This window comes from Hypanus sabinus, chromosome 10, assembly GCF_030144855.1.
Source record: "Hypanus sabinus isolate sHypSab1 chromosome 10, sHypSab1.hap1, whole genome shotgun sequence".
NCBI lineage: Eukaryota > Metazoa > Chordata > Chondrichthyes > Myliobatiformes > Dasyatidae > Hypanus > Hypanus sabinus.
In genome coordinates this window covers 118,386,637-118,407,985 of record NC_082715.1, presented here as the reverse complement: position 1 = coordinate 118,407,985, position 21,349 = coordinate 118,386,637, and the positions used below count along the sequence as shown (strand labels likewise).

General features: G+C 40.4%; 1 protein-coding gene across 13 annotated transcripts in view; it reads left to right on the top strand.

The window, feature by feature from the left end:
* Positions 1-2,429: 2,429 nt before the first annotated feature.
* The window catches only part of LOC132401029 (ensconsin-like), a 196,392-nt gene continuing 177,472 nt past the window's right edge, over positions 2,430-21,349 (top strand). For 11 of the 13 annotated variants that reach the window (XM_059982782.1, XM_059982779.1, XM_059982783.1 and 8 more), the window contains exon 1: positions 2,430-2,976. The gene's annotated coding sequence lies outside the window, so the exon portion shown is untranslated. Of the gene's footprint in view, positions 2,977-12,213; positions 13,135-21,349 lie in introns of those variants that run through there. The other 2 variants (XM_059982769.1, XM_059982771.1) reach the window with 2 other exon arrangements.

Genomic DNA, 21,349 nt, shown 5'->3' with positions numbered 1-21,349 from the left:
CAGTTGACATGCATTCTATACTGAGTTGGAGTTTATAGATAAGCAGTGTTGTGGATTTAATATATCAATAATTTTTGAGTAATACTGTAAATATGTTGTTTGATTAAGCATTCTTTGTTGTTTGCATAATGAGTTATATGAAAAACTATGTGAATGGCATACATCAAGATGCCACCACATCATACGTGTGCCTCGCTAAAGTTAAAAACAGAAATATAGTACACAATACTCTGTTCTTCTTTTGATAAGTTTTTGGAGTTAAAAACATAACACATTTGATTAAAGTTTATTTTTGAATTTAAAAAAAGGTGATCAGCAATGGCAGTAAATACTGCCCTTGTTGGCCACACACTCATGCCTCAATGACAAGAAACTCACTTTCAGTTATCAGATCCTGTTGTCAGGGCAAATAAAGACAGGTCTATAAAAACAACCTCTGGTAGCCACAGTCTGACAAAAGCAAAATATTTGGCTGCAGCTATTTTAGTTTCCTTACTTTGATGAAGGTAGGGTAGCTCTTGAGGATGGGGCTGTATCCTGTGCAGTGACACAAGTTTCCTGGGAGGCAAATTAACAGAAATTATTTAAAATTAAAACAGCCACACAGGCATTGTTCTAACATCCTGGGACCTGTTCTCTCTCTGATGCTGTGAAATTCTGCAGAGAATTTATCTCAGTCAGCAGCAAGAAGGTGCAGTGGAGAGCGGTGTGAGCTGGTGAGATACAGTAGCTTCCAGTAGCTGACAGAGGACACCTTTGGTGCTTGTGTGAAACCAAGAACATTAGAGTCAAGACTCACATATAAAATATGTGGAAGAGACAGAGACTGGAATCATCGATTTTCTTTGTCTTACTGATGCTGCCTGACCTGCTAAATGTTTCCACCTGCTTTTGGAAAAGGTACAAGCTTGAAGACTGTGAGGAGATTTAATTGGGTGGAAAGGTTGAATAAATTTAAGGGAGAGAAATCTGGACAGGCTGGACTGCAAGAACAAATAAGGGAGAGTTCAAAACTAGGAGAATTTTAAGTAAAATTAATAGAGTTTAGAGGGAAGTGGAAGAAAAGATTGGATCCAGAGGCTGGTCTGGAGACACTGGGTGACAGGACAAAAACCTTTAGAGTATTTGTGAAAGATCTGGATGCCAATTTGATCTGTTGTGGCCAACGCAAACTCAGACTGAGAACTGGGTCGTCATATTCACATCTCACAGTTTCCTCAAACTACTGTAAACACAAAGTTCACTGCAGATGCTGTGAATCAGATCAACACGTACAAACAAGCTGGATGAACTCAGCAGATTGGTCAGCATCCGTTGAAATGAGCAGTCAATCTACTGGCTCTTCTAATCCAACCTTAGTTTGGGGTTACTAGGAGAAAAGTCCCAGTACATCAGGGGTTCCCAAACTGGGATCCACAGAGCCTTCAGTTAATGATAAGGCTCCATGCCATTAAAAGGTTTGGGAGCCCCTGCAATACACTGTACAGAAAGCATCACGTTATCAATGTGATGTACATACAGAATTCCCCTCTTCTCTATTCACCTCACTCTCACAGGCTAAATGCCCACAAGAAAATGTATCTCAGGGCTGTTATGGTGACATATATGTACTTTGATAATATATTTACTTTGTACTTTAAAACTGTTGCTTCTCTCTGACTTTTAGTTGAACCAATCCAAATTTGACTTTCCTGTTACTTGGAACCTCTGTTCCAGAACCAGAGTCAGGTTTATTGTCACTGATGTAAGTTCAGAAACTTGTTGTTTTGTGGCAGTAGTATGGCGCAGGCTAAATAAGTAAAGTTAAAATAAAACTAATGAAGCAAACAGTGCAGAAGAGCAACAGTGAGGTTGTGTTGATGGGTTCACGAAACATTCAGAAACCTGTAGGCAAAGGAGAAGAAGCTGTTCCCATCTTAAACTGAGTGGAAGAGCTTATGGTGAGATTTAAAATTTGCTTGAGAGCAGTATGATTCAACACGTTGAAGGAGTGTTGCAGGGATGTAACTTTGTATTGCGTACAGCATGTACATTTTCTGACGGTTATTTGGAAGGTCTGCGATCCTGTCTGCACTCACTTACACCACCTAAATTACACACACACCCTCCTGTTCATCGATCACCTGGTTTCTCCATGGAATGTGTGTCAAAGTTTTGGCTTTTATTTTTGCCAGAACAGAGAAGGAGACCATTGAGCCCATCAGGTCCATGCCAACTCCAAGGTGAGAGTAACCCTATCAGTCCTAGGCAGCCTACTTATCTTCTTGTACCCTGCAACTTTATCCTCTCTCATCAGTTCCCCTTGGATTATTTTGCTCCTTCCCTACACAAAAGGTTAATTTACAATGGCTCATTAACCTCCCAGCACATCTTTGAGATGTGAGAGATGGCTCTGGAACCAAATGAAATCTGCAGAGTGTCGTGGATATTCACTTTCAGACCCCAAAGGGCTCCGTGCTAACATCGGGGTTTTTTTTGGCCCAGAAGCAGAACTGTCCAAGGTCCAAGAAGTTTGTTGTTCAATAAGATAAATTCATTTTTAGCCCAGCAGCAGAAAATGTCCACGGGTCAAGTGTCTGTTGTTCATTAAGCCCAGCAGAAGAAATTGCCCAAGATTCAAGATGTTTATTGTTTAATAAGTTAAATTTCTAACTGGGATACTTTGCTCATACTCTTCACTTCTAACCAGTTGGCTTTGGCTTAATCAAGAGAAACAATGGGTCCATGCTAACATTGTTAAACTATGACCCAATCAAGAGAAACAAGGGTATCTCCATTAGACTAATTAAATACACCATCTACCTAACCTGATAACGTTGTTGAGAAACATCACATGCCAATGATGACAATTGATAGAAAAACAGTATAAATATTAGAAGGCTATCACAGTTGGGAGAATCGATAGAGCGAAGAAACAGGATTCATTCCTCTGCCTTGGTTTTGGCAACAGATGACTTGTTCATCTTCAACTCTTTGGTACGTCTTTCTAGATTTTAAGAAATCTACCTGCATTTGGAAATCCTTTAAGTTATACATCTGTCTGGAATTATACCTCAGAAATTAATATGTTTCACTTAAAAATAAACTGTGTTTAATCTGCACCATTAGCTGGAAGTATCGTCTCCTTGGATGGGGGGGGGGGGGTGCAATAGTGATTAATAACAGCTAACCCCTTTCAGGAAGAGATTAAGTAAGTGAAGTATATGAGTCTGGTTGAAGTAAACTAGTGTAGACTGATGCAGTGTAATCTCACTAAAATACAGGTTTTTGTAGATAGTTAAACCAGATGTGGCTTAGTTTTGATTAAGCTTATCACACACAAAATCATCACAACAGCTGCAGGGAGACGGTGCAAACTCCAGAGAGAGAGAGTTGGGCAGGAATAATCCTGCACACGTGGAGCTATGAGGCGACAGAACCAACTGTTGCACCAACAAGCCCCCCTTTACAACTGGTCTCTCTGCTTAAAAGTCTGGAACTGAGCCACAAACTTAGAGAATTTACCTTGGAGGGTGTCTTCAATTTCCTCCATTGTGGGGTCCAGGTTGCTCTGAAATAAAGAGTATACAGACATGACAATTCTAGCGATGCAGAATCCTCACTGGAAACTGTGGACCTTTGCAACATGCTCCTGAGATTGAAACAAAAGCTGAGATTTAGTGTGGGAAGTTTGATCAGACGTGGAACAAGAACTGGACTGTCACATAAAGCATGGATGAGGAGATTTGAAAGCTTTGGATTCTGTAGTAAGAAGAATCACTAATTCCATAATGGTTAAAGGGAATTATGATGCAGCTAGAGTTTTACTGAGAGATCTGGGTTCCAGCAATCCCATCACTGTCAGTGAAAGCCTTTGATTTCACGTGTAAATTGAGTTCCAATGCAGCCAGTAGAGCCACTGCATAACAGCCCTTGTGACCTACCTTCAATCCTGACCTTGTGAACTAACTGTGTGGACTTTACAGCCACACAGGGACCCCCTAGGTGACAAATTACCACCCACATCCCCTTCACCAGAACATAAAGCACACTTTCTGCTATATCCTCCTATTTTAATCCTCCATGGTGTTCAGCACAGACAGCTTTCCAGAGATTACTACCCTTGTGGCTCGGCTTTACAGCATTCTACCGAGCTCCTTTTTCTGACCTATATCATTGGTGCCAATATTAACCACAACTTCTGGCTGCTCACCCCCCACCCTTAAGAATGATTGGACCCAATCTGAGACACCCCTGACCCTGGTACCAGCGAGGCAACATACCATCCACGAGACTCACAATCTCCTATCACTTTCTGTATTGCCACCACCATCTCGCTTCTCTTCTCCCTCCTTCGCTTCTGAGCCACAGAGCGAGACGCAGTGCCAGAGACCTGGTTGCTGCAGAATTCTCCCAGTCAGCCAACCCCCAGCAATATCCAAAGAGGTATAGCTGTTGTTGAAGGAACAGCCGCAGGGGTACTCTGTACCGTTTGCCTGCCCCCTTTCCCTTCCCTGACAGTCAACCAGTTACATACCCCCTCCTGATTTCCCCTCACTAGAAACAATTGCTCTTTATTTACCCTATGATCACCAACAACAAAATGTGTTAAACAATAAATAAAAGAATATTTTATTTTGAAATATTTAGAGTGCAGAGGGTGGGTGGCCATTCAGCCCAACGTCTCTATGGTGAGGAAGTTCAAAACACAATTTTGTTGTCCATGAAGGAATTAAGCTGTGGGAGAAATCTGGAAGCTAACTGGAAGGAGTTAAGGACAGACAAAGTAAACAAACCAGATGGCTTCATTCAACCAATCGGTTGAAGGAATGGAGGTCACTATTTTGTGAAACTGCCCTGCAAGCTCTGTCTTGTGAGCTGGTTTTGCTCAGGAATGGCTGTATGTCGGTGCTTTAAAGCAGATAGAATGAGGCTCCTGATAATCTGTTGAACTAGAAACCATTCCCAAATAAGAGGCTATCTGTAAGATGTTCTCTGGGAAGTTAAAACATGCAGGTTTATAGATAGGGCAGCCTTCTCTGACCTGAGGAACTTGAGCCTAGCAACCGGCTGATTTATAACAGTGACATTAATTTCACTTTGTCACTGGTGATGAGGGCAATAAGAGTTTGGCTTGGAAAGCTAACTCATGTTAGCCAATAGGGCAGAATCTCAAATTCACTTCTTGTTTGGCCAATTGGCCTCTATTGCAGTGTTTTTACTTTGAGAAGTTATCTGCATTGATATTTGTGTTGGGAAAAGGTGAAATCTTTAACTTGATTAAGAATTGTGTACTGAATTGCCTAACTTGGATCAGTAGATAGCATCATACAGTCATGGAAAAGTACAGCACCAAAACAGGCCATTCAGCCCATCTAGTCATGCTGAAACCACTTCAACTGTACTCCCATCGATCTGTTCTGGGAGCATAGATCTCCATTTCCCTACTATCCATGTACTTACCCAAACGTCACGTAAATATTGAAATCAAGCACACATGCACCACGTGCTGGCAGTTAAGTTCACACTCCCACGACCCTCTGAGTGAAGACGTTTCTCTTCATGCTCCCCCTAATCTTTTCACTTTTCACCCTTAACCCATGACCGCTGGTTGTAGTCCCACCCAAACTCCGTGGAAAACGGCTGCTTACGTTTACCCTATATATGCCCCTCATAATTTTGTATACATCTGTCGAATCTCCTCTCAATCTTCTACTTTCTAAGGAATGAAGCCCTCACTTATTCAATGTTTCCTTATAACTTAGGTTCTCCAAAGCCAGCAATATCCTTGTAAATTTTCTTTGAACCTTTTCAACCTTATTTACATCTTTCCTGTAGGTAGGTGACCAAAACTGCATACAGTACTCCAGATTAAGCCTCACCAATATCTTGTCCAACTTCAACATAACATCCCATCTCCTGTACTCAATGCATTGATTTTGAAGGCTGATGTGCCGAAAGCTTTCTGTATGACCCTATCTACCTGTGACACCACTTTCAATGAATTGTGGACCTGTATTCCCAAATTCCTTTGTTCTACTACACTCCACAGTGCCCTACCATCCACTGTGTAAGACCTGCCCTGCATTCGTCCTACCGAAGTTTGACACCTCACACTTGTCTGCATGAAATTCCATCAGCTGTTTCTCAGCCCAATTTTCCAGCTGATGTAGAACCCTCTGCAAGACAGGTTAGCAGTCCTTGCTGTCCACTACACCCTCAATCTTGGTTTCATCTACAAATTTTCTGATCCAGTTAACCACATAATCATCCAGATCGTTGATATAGATACAAACACCAATGGACCCAGCATCAATCCCTGCGGCACACCACTGGTCACAGGCCTCCAGTCAGAGAGGTAACCAACTACTCCTATGCTCTGGTACTCCCACAAAACCAATGTCTAATCCAATTTACGACCCCATTGGCCAGCCTCCCATGCGGGACCTTGTCAAATACCTTTCTGAAGTTCATGTTGACAACAACCGCTGCTTTGCCTTCATCTTTGCTGGTAACTTCTTTGTAAAACTCTTTAAGAATTGGTTAAACATGGCCTAACATGCACAAAGCCATGCTGACTATCCCTAATCAGACCCCGTCTATCTAAGTATTCATATATCCGGTCCCTTAGAATACCTTCCAATAACTCTCCCACTGCTGATGTCAGATTCACCGCCTATAATCTCCTGGTTTATGTTTAGGGCTTTTCTTAAACAGCAGAACAACATCGGCTTGTCACCTGCCCTGTCCCATTTCCTAACGGCAGAGCAAGTATTGCATACTCTCTCACTGGCACATCGATGTACTGATTGAGGAAATTTTCTTGAATACATTTGGCAAACTCTATCCCATCTAGTACTTTTATAGTTTGGGAGTCCCAGTCAAGATGTGGAAAGTTGAAGTCACCCGCTGTAGCCCCTTTCTGTTTCTTGCAACAATCTATGATTCTAAAAGAATGAGTGCATAAGTGGCACAACATGTTGCTATAAGTTTTGTTGTTATCAATCCTTCAGGAGCGAGTATACAGTCAGAAAGCATGCATGGTTGTAATAGCTTGACTGAATGTTTACCTTTCTAGGAAGCTAGAAGTTCTGTTTTAGCAAATGGTAAACTTTTACCATTGGCACCCTTGTTAAAGTATAACATTTAACAACGCAAGAGGAAACATGGTGAAGGCTCACTCAGAAACATTTCTGGAAGAGAACCAGAAGGTGGACGAGTTAGCCAAACTAGGAATGGGATGCGGGGTGAAATACAATCCAGATACAGGGAGAGTGATGGCACAGTAAAGAGCATATCTATAGAGTTAGTCAAGGTACAGCAACGGGATCAGGAGTTAGCACAGGTGCAAAGAGGAGAGAATTTTGAAGAATATGGTAAATATACAGGAATGGAATGGGATTGTAATAATAGTAAGTTTGTGGTGCCAGAAGGTGTACGGATATTTTTAGGCATCAAGGACCAGATAGAGCTATGGAACAGCAGAAGCATCTGTGTTGGTGGCCAAAAAAGCAATGAGATGTAAGAACTGTTTGACTTTGTTCCCCAGTATAACCCAGATAACTCAGTTTAAAAAAGTTTTTAGACCCAATGTAGAGCCATGGGTTAGCTTGCAGATTGATTTTGTGGAGCCTTTACCTCCATCTAGTGGAGGAATGAAAAATATCCTATCGATAGTGTCCACTTTCACCAAGTTGTTGGAGGATTTCCCAACTGGAAATAGCACTGCTGAAGAAACAGTCAGCATTTTGTTTGAGAGCTTTTACCCACTGGATCTTGCCAGGAATCGAGAGTCACATCCTCACTTCACCACACAGGGGATGTAAAATCTGATGAAACTGTCTTGAGTAAATCAGAGGTTCCACATCCCTTCATCGAACCCAACCCCAGTGGGATCGTTGAACAGATGAACAGAATAATTTTAGCCAAGATTCAGGAAAGTCATTGTCTTACCCTGAGCTCTTTTGATGATCCATACCACTGAAGCTCCTTCTATTGGATTTACCAGGAGAGAAATGAGAGGATGAGAATTTCTGGTCGGACTAGATTTATCAAACCTAAGTGTGATGGTCTTGTAAAGGACAGATGTGTACGGCAATTAATTGACACCGTTAAGGAGCCCCATTATGTCACAGTGGGTAATATGGGACAGAAGAAGCAGCAGAGCAAGTCTTATTTTGGTGTGTGAACAAAGACCTAGGGAGTTGAAATTAGGATACGAGATTATAATCTCAATTTATCAACCAGGTCCTTAACCATCTCTGAGATATCATTGGCAGAGCCAGCTGATTAATCTATCGAATCCAGATTGCTCCTAACAAGTTGGGTTGGTATCATGTTAACCAACGTGAACCCCTTAGAAAATCAATGTCCTGTAGAAGTTGACATCCATAAGGCACATTATCAATGAGATGCTCTGGAGATGAAGATGCTATCTGATTTACTTTTCTGGCAATTGACATTGATCTGAATGAAAGAGCTATTGCCTGTTCAGTGAGCTGGGCACCCACTTCCAGTTTGCACCAGAATTTTGAAGATAGTTCCCTTTAAACTCAACATCAGGAAGGGAAGGTTAAGGCAAGCAAACATTGCAAAGAGCCACGGGAAGAGGGAAACAAATGGGAGACTGCACTCATCACCAGATCTTCTGGAAATAAAGCAGGAGATGGAAGAATTACTAGATAAATACAGAAACTGCTCTTGATGTTACTCTTCCAGGTATTCGGAAATGATTGTAGTTGGAATACTACTGCTGAGTGGTTTCGTAATGGTCAAAGGCTCTGCTGAAGGTTATATGTTGTACAATAAAGTGTATTATTGGCTAATTATATATTCATCTGGACAGATGCAAAGTATGAAGATTAGGTTGGCAGCAGAGGAAGTATTCACAACATTCACTGAGAAGTCTATTTGGATTCCTTCCGATACCATGGTAATAATAGACTGTGTGGATGAGGAAGGTGAAATAGTGGTACGAATATATGAAGAACGGAGACAAACATTTGCAAAAGAAATGAGATCAAGGTCTGTTGATAATTGGGGTCAAGTTACAGTAATATGGGGAAAAGATGGCAGTTCTAAGATAACAGTGGGAAGTCATGTTTTTTTGGGTCCTGCTTCAGGCAAAAAAGGCTTTATAACTCGAGTACAACTTCATTGTGAATGTGATGGTACTGTTGGTATGGACAGCAATCAAAGAAAAGATCATCGATTAGCATGTACTCCAGGCAAATCAATCCCATTTGCACTGGAGTCCCAAGATTTTCCATATACACCTTACCCTTCGGTAGAGTCGACGACCATTGACACCACAACCATTGCAGTGACAACTGTTACTAGTCCTTTGTTGTGTGATGAGATTCAGACAGACACAAAGGGAGTAGTTCTTGTATTAGAAGAAACAGAAGAGCAAATTATTCTAGTGCCAGGGTATAGACACATGCAAGTATTGTTCAACTTAACGTCGCTTCAGATTCCTAGTTGGTGTGGAATAAATCTCCAGGAGCTTTTCAAACATTTATTAATTGAACAGTTTACCCACTCAGAATTTAAAACAGGAGAGAGGTGAAGACGGGGGCTTATTGAATTTATGGGATTGGGATACACTGCTGGAGTTTCCACAGTAAATACACTGGATATTGTGGAGGTAAGCTCTCAGGTAAATTCTCTAAGGCAAAAGATGAAAGAAATAGTAAATCGGGATTTTCAGGATATGGGAGGGGTGAGCACATTAGGTAAGCAACAAGCAAATGTAGTTTCAGAAATGCTCCATAATTTTACAGCCATTAGGAGATATGACAAACCGAATTATTGACAGAGTTAACAATGAAACTACTCAACACACTAAGGATGCTGTTTGTACAACTTATACCTCATGGTTACTTTCTGTAATTGGGCTTAATATGGTTCAATTAGAGAACCATAGGGTTCCCGATTGGATTTCAGATGAACAGTTAAAAGAATGGGTTGGTACGAACACACCAGGGTGTCACATTAGAGAATTCACGTTTACAAATCATCTCCTTGGAAATTGTAGGAATGGATCTGGACCACTCTATGTTGGGGCAATTCTTCACATTCCTTACCACAGTGATAACCAAACATACCCACTGTACAAGGTTCATAATGTTGGGAAGTATCAAGACGGAGTTTGGATTTCACTTACCAATCCACCCACTTATGCTATTAAGTGGCAAGGATCTGCAAAGGGTGTAAATTTGGCTTCCTGTCATCAAAAGGGGGAATATTGGGTCTGTCCAGAGGATTTGTTTAACACTGGGTTAACAGATTGTGGGTTTGTTTCTTATGATAATTGTTCTCTATCTATTTTACCTGTCGGTAACAGGACATTCATAAAGTTTGCTTTGGTGAATGATACTTACTACTTTGCTACTTCAAGCACACATTACAAGAAGGGATCTTTAACGTGCAGTTTGTATAACCATAACGTAGCACTTTCCAATGTTTTGAGGGACTTATTTTTAGCTGGACAAGTGTTACCCAAACCTGTTGTAAAGCCACCTATTCACCTGGATATATATATATCAATGATACTGCTGAGGGCTTACTTAGATATGTACCTATAGCTCTTCCACCCATCCCTCATTTTACTGCACAGTGGGATCGAGTAATTAACCATAATGAAGCCATTATTAAACAGTGGGATGAATTGTCCAAGACTATTAAAGATCATACAGATTTAGCTAATGATATTTTGCAGGATCCACCATTTTGGAGTAAGGTTTGGAACTGGGGTCGGAACGTTAATGTACATCCTTGGACTCGTATTATTTCACATGTTCTTATTGTTCTGCTTCTCGTTCTAATGAGCAACCAGTGTATTTTCCTAAGTGTTTTCCGCAGGCAGCTTATACAACTCAAGAGTTTGCATGCTAAATCTCATTCCAATTCTGTTTCCAGCAATGTTGTCTGACTTTACACCATGGTGTTGTCTTACTTTGAGTACTATGTACCTATACATTATTATATATGCCAACATACGGTATGAAATTAGATATGTTTCATCATGTTTCTTTTATATGCTTTTGTACTGATATTATTTTAAATATGCCAGTATTTTCATAGACTCCACAAAAAGGAATATGATATTTTGTTAGTATCTTTATTGGTATTATTTGTTGTCATCATGAATGCTAGTGTTCCTTTTGTCCTGTACTCACTCAGATATATAAACTAAAATTGGGGAGATGTTTTGCATTGAATGAATTACAACATGGAAGAAAACTGGAAGCTAACTGGAATGAGTCAAGGACAGTGGAAGTAGACAAACCAGAGATCTTCGTTCTTGCCATATGGTTGAAGGAATGAAAGTTGCCATTTTGTGAAACTGCTCTTCAACCTCCATTCTGTGAGCTGTCTTGTGAACCGGTGTTGCTCAGGAATAGGTGTATCAAGGTGCTTTCATGTGAACACAATGAGACTCCTGATAATCTGTTGAACTGGAGATCATTTCCAAATGAAAGGTTATGTGTAACCTGTTGTTTGATAAATCAGAACGCGCTGATTTATCAATGGGGCAGCCTGTGCCTAGCAATTGGCTGATCTGTTCTGATTCAGAGCAAAGAAACATTCATTACAAAATGTTACCTGTGTCAAGGACAATAAATTGATGCTAGCTTGGACCAGAAGCAATGAGATCGAAACACAACATTTGAACCATTAAGGAAAGAGAATAAGAATCAACGGCTTTGAAAGCAAAAGAGCAAGAGTTCTGGAGACTAATTATCTCAAGGAAGACACCATGCCAGGAGCTGGGAGAAGGAATGTCAACTGTTTGACCAACACAAGATTCCCAATTTCAGTGTTATACAATGGAGAAGTGGTCTGAGGGAGTACTGGTACAGAGGAAGAGTAGAATTCATGTTTTAAATTGTTGGCCTGGTGTCAACATAGTTACATAGATATTTGTTTACAGACAATCAAGCTTTGAATTAATTAAGAGTTGTGCAGTGAATTGCCTAACCTACATCAATTGATGAGAATTAATTTTCTCGGCATCTCCAGCTCCTCAACATGCAACTATGGATTCATTACAGCAGAGGAAATGGTTACTTTGTCCAAGTCCAGGAAAAGACCAGTTAGTTCAGTATTTCCCTGTCATCTTACAAGATTTTTTCTCGTCTAATTCCACTTTGAGCAATAGGTTGAGTGTGAAAACACTCATTGCAAGAATATTGTCCCCCTTATGGCTTCAATGTTTCCCTTTTCAAGCTTTTTACTGTCAACCTCTTGATCTTGACTTCCTCACCAATTTTAATTCTTTCTTCCCATCATCTGGCCTCTTGAGCTTGTGACTTCCCACACATCACCTCTCAAATTTCCCCGGTCCAAGTACAGCCCTATCATCTCCCAGTCTCGCCACCTACTGAGGACCCTTACACTCAAGGGTGTTTTACTGTTGCGTTTCTCGATCTCCAAGGACTTCTCAACCTTTATCATGGTCCTGAAAACACCAGACAAATCCAAATCAGTACGTTGTAGAGGTTTGGTAAAAGGCTTGTCTTCTACAACCCCACTTATGAGACACAAATGTTTGTTTAAATGCCCTGCCCCCTTTCTGTGTGCCTATACCCAGGTCTCTTGGTCCCTGCTCTGTCCAGGAAACCCTGCCGTGTATATCACATTGCCACATTGTATACTTCCATCCCTCATTGACTGCAGAAGGTAGTTCTGACAGCTCAGGAAAGATTCCTTCTCTAACAGTTGACTCCACTCTTCTAAATTGACCAATTAGTTGTCTCTTGATGTTGTCACTATTTCCACAGTTATTCATCCTCTTAAATTTGATCTTGTAATTGTGCTTTTCAAGAAACGGAGCCCATCTCTGCATTTGTGCTGTTGGTGTTAGTGGAACACTACTCTGCCAATTAAAAATGAACACTAGTGGTTGATGATCAGTAATGAGGGTAAACTCTCTCCCGTAGAAGTACTGGTTGACAGATTTCACAGCCCAAACCAGACTCAAAGCCTCTCTGTCTATCTGTGCATAATTTTTCTTTGCAGCAGTTAGGGACCATGATGCAAAGGCTGTGGGGGTGTCCACTTCTATCACTCATAACACGTGACATTGTTGGACCAATACCATAAGGTGAGGTGCCACAGGCAAACTTCATTGGATAACCTGCATCATAATGTGTGAGTACAGTGTCTGATGTCACCATTTCATTTGTCTTTTGCAAAGCCATCTCAGACCTCTTTGTCCATTGCCATTTCTTCCAAATCTATAGTAATGAATTCAGGGGTAGAGCACACCAGCTAGGTTTAGCAGAAACCTGTTATAGTAATTGACAAATCCTAAAAAGGACCTTAACTGTGATATGTCCTTTGGCCTTGGAACATCCACCAAATGCCTGAACTTTCTCAGCATATTTGTGAGTCAATGGTGTGATCACTGTAAATGAAGTTAAGGAATCATTTACTGAAGCTTAAAAATGTGAAGCTTAAAGAATTCACATTTGTTGCATTGTGCTCTGAGCTCAATCTTCTATTTTTTATTTTTAAAACACAGTTGTGATATTTTGGAGAATTTCTTTGTCATCCTCACCAATAACGATAACGTCATCCAAGTAACAGAGTGCCTGGACAGCTTTGCAGCACCTGGTCCATAACTTTCTATCAAAGTGCAGGTGCAGATGCTGCTCCAAAAAGTAAGCCTATTATAGTGAGAAAGCCATTTGTGGCTGATTATGATGAGGAGCACTTTGGACTCTTCTTCAATCTCCATCTGAAGGTAGACCTCAGCTAAGTCCACTTTGCTGAAGTGTTTCTGCCCAGTAAAGTGTGCAAAATCCTGGGCAGAGTGTATTAATTTACCCTCAGTACATGGTTGTGGGTGACCTTAAAAATCACCAGAGGTCCTGACAGACCCAGTCTTCATGGGTACTGGGACCACTGGAATTGTCCATGGGCCCCACTCAACCTTAAGACATTCCTGCAGCCTCCTTGTAATCTGGCTCACTGGCTACGTTATCATGGATGGTATAAGGATCAAGAGGGGCTTTGTAAAACTTGGGTGTGACAAATAGTGGATGGATCTCCAATCAAGCTGTAGTTGTCTCAGCCAATCATGACCTCACAATGCTGCTGCTCTTGTTTTTACCACATACAAGCCAATGTGGCTTGTTGGTTGGTATTTCACTGTTACAAACATTATTCCAATAGGAATTATCTTTACTCCAGTATGGGTTCCTGGCTTGTTACCAGTAGGCTTCAGTTTAGTACCTTTCTAAATGCCATTCAAACTCATTTTGTTGAATGACTGAAACAGCCGAGCCAGAGTCCAATTCCATATTAATGAATTTGTCATTCACTACTGATATAAGCCATATTGCTTGTTTTTGCTAGTTTTCACATTGTAAAGCTCGTCTACCCTGTCCTGTGACCCTCTCATCATTATCAGACTTTTCATTAATGGTATGCAGATTAGTGCTTTTTGAAACCACAACTTGACATTCTATCTTCTTCTCTACCCTGTGCGCTCCATTTACATTTTCCTGACTGACATATTTTTTATATGTATCCTACGTTGTTGTATTTTCTGCACATTGCACCTTTAATCATTCATTAGTCTGGTATATGTGAGGATCTACCAGAATGGTAGAACAATTTGATGGCCATGCCAGTTTCTGTTCTGATATTGCAATTTTGTTCATGCTCACTTTCATTCCTGACTGCAACTCAATTGTATCTTTCAACTGTTCTTTGAAATGTGAGTTGTGCTTCATTTAGGAGCAACTCTTGAATGCTTTCCTTTAAGAGTCCAAAAACTAAATCCTATCTCAGTACATCATTAAGCCTGTCACTAAAATGACAACGTTCAGCAACTTCAATTTAGCCACATATGCTAAAATGAACTCCCCTACCTTTAAATTCTGCTTATGAGATCCAAGTGTTTTTTGTTCAACGATGGTTTCAGTTACAATGTTCTTGAATTACTTTCATATCAGCAAAGCTTATTTTGGCTGGCTTGGTTCGAGTAGTTAAACCTCTTAGCAAACTGAATACTCTTCTGCCTAATCTCCTCAGCAAAAATAACACTTGCTTCGAATTGGCTATTTCATATGCTTTAATACAAAATCTAATTCTCTCTTGTGTAATCAAATGCATCCATCTTTCCAATGTAGCCAGTCATTTCTCTTCTTTTTTTAAATTGATGATTATTATCACCAAGTACTGAATCTTTAAGAGTTTGTCCATTTCCTGCCTTGCTGTGCTTCTGAAGGAAAAAAGATGGTGTGCTTTTTTTTTCAACTCTAATGTCTCACTGTGCTTCACCAGGTTGGTAGTCATCTTGGGTGATTTTTAAATCTTCCTCATTACCACTGCTCTGATCTGTAACTCCAAAGTATCAAACTTATTGAAAGAAAAACACAGAAGAACTGGAGATAACATATCATTAGTTTGTTTTTACTTTTAGCGAGGCATGTAGTTGCGACATGATGAATGTCATTTGCATATTTTTACATGTAACCCATAATGATTTATGTAAACAAGAGAAAATGCTGAAATAAAAACATATTTACAATATTGCTAAAATGCTGGATACACTACACCTCCCACATCCTGTCCAATGTCTCTATATCCCTCCTATAATGGGAAGGCCAGAGGTATTCTCAAGCAAGAGAACAATAGATGGAAGTAGGAAGCTTTTCCATATACAAGTTCACGGATGACACCATTGTTGTGGGCTGTTTTAAAGGGGATGATGAATCAACGCACAGGAGCGAGATTGACAACTTGGCTGAGTGGTGTAATAACAACCTTTCACTCAACGTCAATAAGATCAAGGAACTGATTGTAGACTTCAAGAAAAGAAAACCAGAGATCTATGAGCAGTATTCATTGGAGGATCAGAGATAGAGATAATTAGTAATTCCTGGGTTTCACTATCTCAGAGGACCTGTCCTGGACCAATCATATAAATATTATTTCAAAGAAAGCATGAAGGCATTTCTACTTCCTCAGGAGTCTGCAAAGGTTCCGCATGTCATCAAAAACTTCCATAGATGTGTGGAGGAGAGTGTGCTGACAGGCTGCATTATGGCCTGGTATGGGAACTCCAATGCCACTGAGTGGAAAATCCTACAAGAGGTAATGGATTTGGCCTGGTTAATCATGGGAAACCCCACTGAACCATTGAGCACAGGTTTATGAAATGTTGCTGTAGAAAAGCAGCATCAGTTTTCAAAGATCTTCACCACTCCGATCATGCTCTTACTCACCTGCTGCCGTTAGGAAGAAGGTACAGGAGCCTCAGAATTTGTACCAGCAGATGCATGAACAGTTACTATCCTTCACCAATCAGGCTCTTGAACAAAAGGGGATAGCTATACTCATTTAAGGACTGTTATATTGTTCTTTCATGCTTGTTATTTATTGCTAAATATATATATCTGCATTGTACAGTTCATTTACATTTACTATTTTATAGATTTGCTAAGCATGCCCACAGAAAAAGAATCTCAGTGTTGTATGTGGTGACATGCATGCACTTAATAATAAATTTTACTTTGAAATTGGAACACCTCGTGTCTTGTCCTGGTGCAAGTGTCATGGTTGGGGAAATGAGGATATCTAATGGATAACAAACACTCCGGAGGCCCTATCTGCTTTTGCAATGCTCAACAACATGTTACATTCAGTACCAATACCAAGAAGGAAGTCAATAAGGTTTTCTGGTGTCATGTAGGGGGTGGATGAATGGATACATGATCTTCTCCTGGAGCATACTGTACTTGGAGTTCATCACAGTGCAGGAGTCACATTCTCCTTCCCCAGAGCCAAGTCTGGTTTCAGTCAGACCCACTGGCATTACATTAAGAAAAGCTGTGGTCAACAGGAATGTTATTAACACAGACCACCTGAACTGCATCCAAGCAGATTCCATTGACTGTTGCAGTCAAAAGTACTGGGTGGGTATCATAGGACAACAGAAGACTTAGACCTGGAAAAGAACCAGCCACACCTGCCTAGGGAATGAAAAATATGGATTGAATGATACCTAGCCTGGGTGGTCCATTCATACATCAACAAATTAAAGCAAAAAGTGACCAACAAAGGAATTTATCAACAAGTACACACCAAAACCAATTCAGCCGGCAATTAGATATACAGGGCAATGGGAACTAGTTACTCTTTCCTGTTAACTGGCAGTTCTTCCATTTTTCTGTTTGGGTTCAATGATGTTCAATGAGAGAAACCAACGGGTTCAGTAACGGAGTTTATAAAGAACCAGCAGGTTCAGTAATGGAATTCATGGAGAACCAATGAGTTCAGAGTTGGAGTTCATAGAAAACAAATAGGATCAGTTTTGGAATTTACAGGGAACCAATGGGTTCAGTGATGGAGTTTAGAGTGGATGAGTGGATCCAATGGAAGAGTTTGCAGAAGGGCCAGAGGGTCCAGTGATGAATGTTACAGGGTGCCAGTAGGTCTATTATTTGAGTTTATAGATACTTGGCCACTGACAGAGCTTGCAGTTTTGGTTCATATAGATTTTGCGATGTGCTCAATTCACTTGCTCCACATAATACTTTTTGGATGATTTAGCCAAATCTTAAACTCAACACCAATAGTTTGGAAGTTCAACAATTAGCCATAAAATAGACTCTATACCTAACATCTGACTCTGATCAATATAAGTTTTACTGTTAATTGGAATGCAAATGGAATGGAGGCTGAAATAATTTTCAATGTGTTAGCAAAATTGGAAGGATTGATTTCTGGAAATATCATCTGCAAATAATTCTATCAATTCCAGGAATAAAAGATTTATCATTAAAGAACATTTGATGGCTCTTGGCCTCTCTCTTTGTAATTTAGAAGGATGAAGGTGAAACTCATTGAAACCATTTGGATGCTGAAGGACCTAGATAGACAGGATGTGGAGAGGATGTTTCCTTTGGTGGGGGAGTCTCAGACAAGAGGACTCAGCCTCAGAACAGAGGAAAGTATATTTAACCAGAGAGTGGTGAATCTGTGGAATTCATTGCTACAGGCAGCCATGGAGGCCAGATTAATATTTAAGGCAGAGATTGATAGGTATTTGATTAGTCAAAGTGTGAAAGGATACAAGGAGAAGGCAGAGGAATGGGGTTGAGAAAAAAATGGTGGTGCTGACTTGATGAGCTAAATGGCTTAATTAATTAGTGTATTTCTTTATTAAAATACAGTGTGGAATAAGCCCTTCCAGCTACCTCCAATCCATGCTAGGAAATCTAATCCTAGCCTAATCACAGGACAATTTACAATGACTGATTAACCAGTCTTTGGACTGTGCGAGGAAACCGGAGCCCCCAGAGGAAGACACATGAAGTTGCGGAGAGAACGTACAAACTCTTTACAGGCAGTGCCGATAATTGAGCCTGCACCACTGGTACTGTAAGGTGTTGTGCTAGCCACTAAGCTACCATGCCACCCCTCAATTCTGCTCCTATCTCTTACAATCTTAAATCGAATTACACAGGATGTTAGCTTGAATTCCTGTAAAATACACACAACTGAAATGTTCTCAGGATTTATGGCATGTAAAGATTGAATATCTTGTGTTACATATAGAAACATCAGGAACTTATTTAAGATATGGAAATATGTAGTTGTGTGGGCTTCATAGAAAGTCAAAAACCAGGATCTAAAGAAAAGTAAAATCACTATGAAAAGGAGGAGAATTCTGGGGAAGTTTCACTGGTGTAGAGGGACCTCAAAACAAATATCCATTCAAGGGCATTTGCGTTTCCATACCAGGTTGTGATGCAGCCAGTCCACACATTCTCCACCACACATCTATAGAAGTTTGTAAAAGTTCCACTCTCTGTGTGAAAAAACCTTACTTCATAAACTTCCTTTAAACATTACCCTCTTACCTTAAACCTATGCTTTCCAGTATTAGTCACTTCTATCTTGGAGGAAAAAGATTCTGACTATTCTGCAAAAGAGATAGCTGGATAGGAATTTTCTGAGGTAGGTCGACCAGATTTTTACCATGTTTATCATGAGATTAAAGGAGACTTTTTGTCCGATCGATACTACATCAGCTCCTAGAGCAATTCTATAGGTCTCATCCCCCTTTTTAATTCTCTGCAACCCATTTTCTCTCTTTCACACATTCACTAACACAACATATTCCTTCCCATTTCTCTTGCTCACAACACCAGGGGAAATTTAGAGTAGCCAAACAACTCACAAATCAGCATAGCTTGGGGGTGTGGGAGGAAACGAGAATACCCAGAGGAAGCTCAAACTGTCCACAGGGAAAACATTGCAAACTCCACACAGACAGCGTCCGACCTGTGGATCGAACACCATTTGGAGTTGAATGCAGCAGATTTACATGTACGCACTATGCTGACCCTATTAACACAGAGATTCATGGTGTCCCCATTTCACTCATGAAAAACAGCATCTCATTTCTTTTCCCTTTTAACATTCTGAATGTTAAAAGGTCTGAACAGATTAGATATGGCAAAGTTATTTCCCATAGAAGGGGATTCTAGGACAAGAGGGTGTGACTTCAGGATTGAAGGGTATCCTTTTAGAACTGAGATGCAGAGAAGTTACTTTAGTTGGAGGGTGGTAAATCTGTGGAATTTGTTGCCATAAGCGGCTATGGAGGCCAGGTCATTGGGTGTATTTAAGTCAGAGGTCTTTAAGTTCTTGATTAGCCAGGGCATCAAAGGGTATGGGTGAAAGCAGGGGAGTGGGGATGACTGGAAGAATTGGATCAGCCCATGATTGAATGGTGGAGTAGACTCAATGGGTCGAATGGCCTACTTCTGCTTCTATATCTTATGGTCCTATGGAATGAGGAACTATGATTTAAAAATTAATTTAGTGATCAGAGCTTGGTTTAGAAAATGACTACAAATTTTCCTCAAATTTATTTTAACACTGTTAAACATTAAAGCATGATACTGTAGATGTTAAAAATTTGCAATAGAAGCAGAAAATAATCAGGGCAGTCACCATCTGTGGGTAAATTATTTGGGGCCATGCCCAGCACCAAGCAACCAACAGCAACCGGTGTCTGTTGAGTGAATTTTATTTTTCAAATGAGGCAATGAAATCACTTAGGCTTCCTTAGCATTTGAAGAGCAAATTCAAATTAAAAGTAAAGCACTCTGATAAAGCAGAATAGAACTTGGCTTATTTACAGCATCGAAGGGAATGCATCCTGATGCAGGGTCTCAGTCTGAAACATCAACTGTTTACTCTTTCCCACAGACACTGACTGGCCTGCTGAGTTCCTCCAGCATTTTGTGTTACTTGGATTTCCAGCATCTGCAGATTTTCTCTTATTAGCAAATTAATTCAAACTGAACACTTGATCAGTTGTTTCAGTCATTCCACACAATGAGTGTGAATGGCATTTCTAAGATACCATACAGAGGCCTGCAGATTTCCAAATAAAAACTTATACTGGAGAAATGGTAACACCTGTGGGAATGACATTCACAACATTGAAATACAACAACCAACGAGCCTGAGACTTTTTCTGATTAATGTTCAGCCTGATGTTGAGAAGCTGATGTCACTGCAACAAGCCCATCCATCCCATTGAGAGGCGAATAAGCAATGAAGTACTGAATTGTTAATGAAAATTGATTTTACTGTGATTAATGACATAATTGTATTTGTAGATTTAGATTGGATTAATTTTTGAATTTGCATTTCTTATTTTCTTCCACAGTGCACTGTAACTCAAAAGTCTTTATAGGTTTGTTGTAATGGCTGGAAAACGAGAGGGGGTCATTGGGAATGTGGTCTGGTGGGAAAGCGGGCAGCAACTCAGAAAAACTGGGAACCACTACTCAAAACCTTGCTTATTCGTGCACCTGTTAAAGAGTTCCAATACACAAAAAGGAAGTTGTCCACCTTGTGCTGTAGAGAAATGTTCTCCTTTTCCATCGCTTTAATGGACTTCTTGATGGTTTGGATGTCCCTTTCAGCTAAACCATTCATTGCTGGTTTGAAATGTCTGATGCTGTTTTTCTTCATGAATAACCTGAATTCTTCTGATGTGTATTGTGGTCTGTTGTCACTCACAATTTGTTCAGGTAAGCCAATTGTGCTGAAGATTGTCCTCAGGGTAGAAATAGTCTTTCCTGATGTGATTGACTTCATTGGTATAATCTCTGGCCACTTTGAATGAGAATCCACAGCAATCAGAAACATGGAGTCCATGAATGGCACAGCAAAGTTAATACTGTATGTACTCGTTGCCTCGGTGACAACAACCACTCTCATGGGTATAATGGTGCCTGTGGGGCTGCATTTTGAACTTTTTTTGGCATCCTGAACAGCTTTTGGTCTAGCCTTCACTCTGTCTATCAATTCACAACCACCACAAGTAACC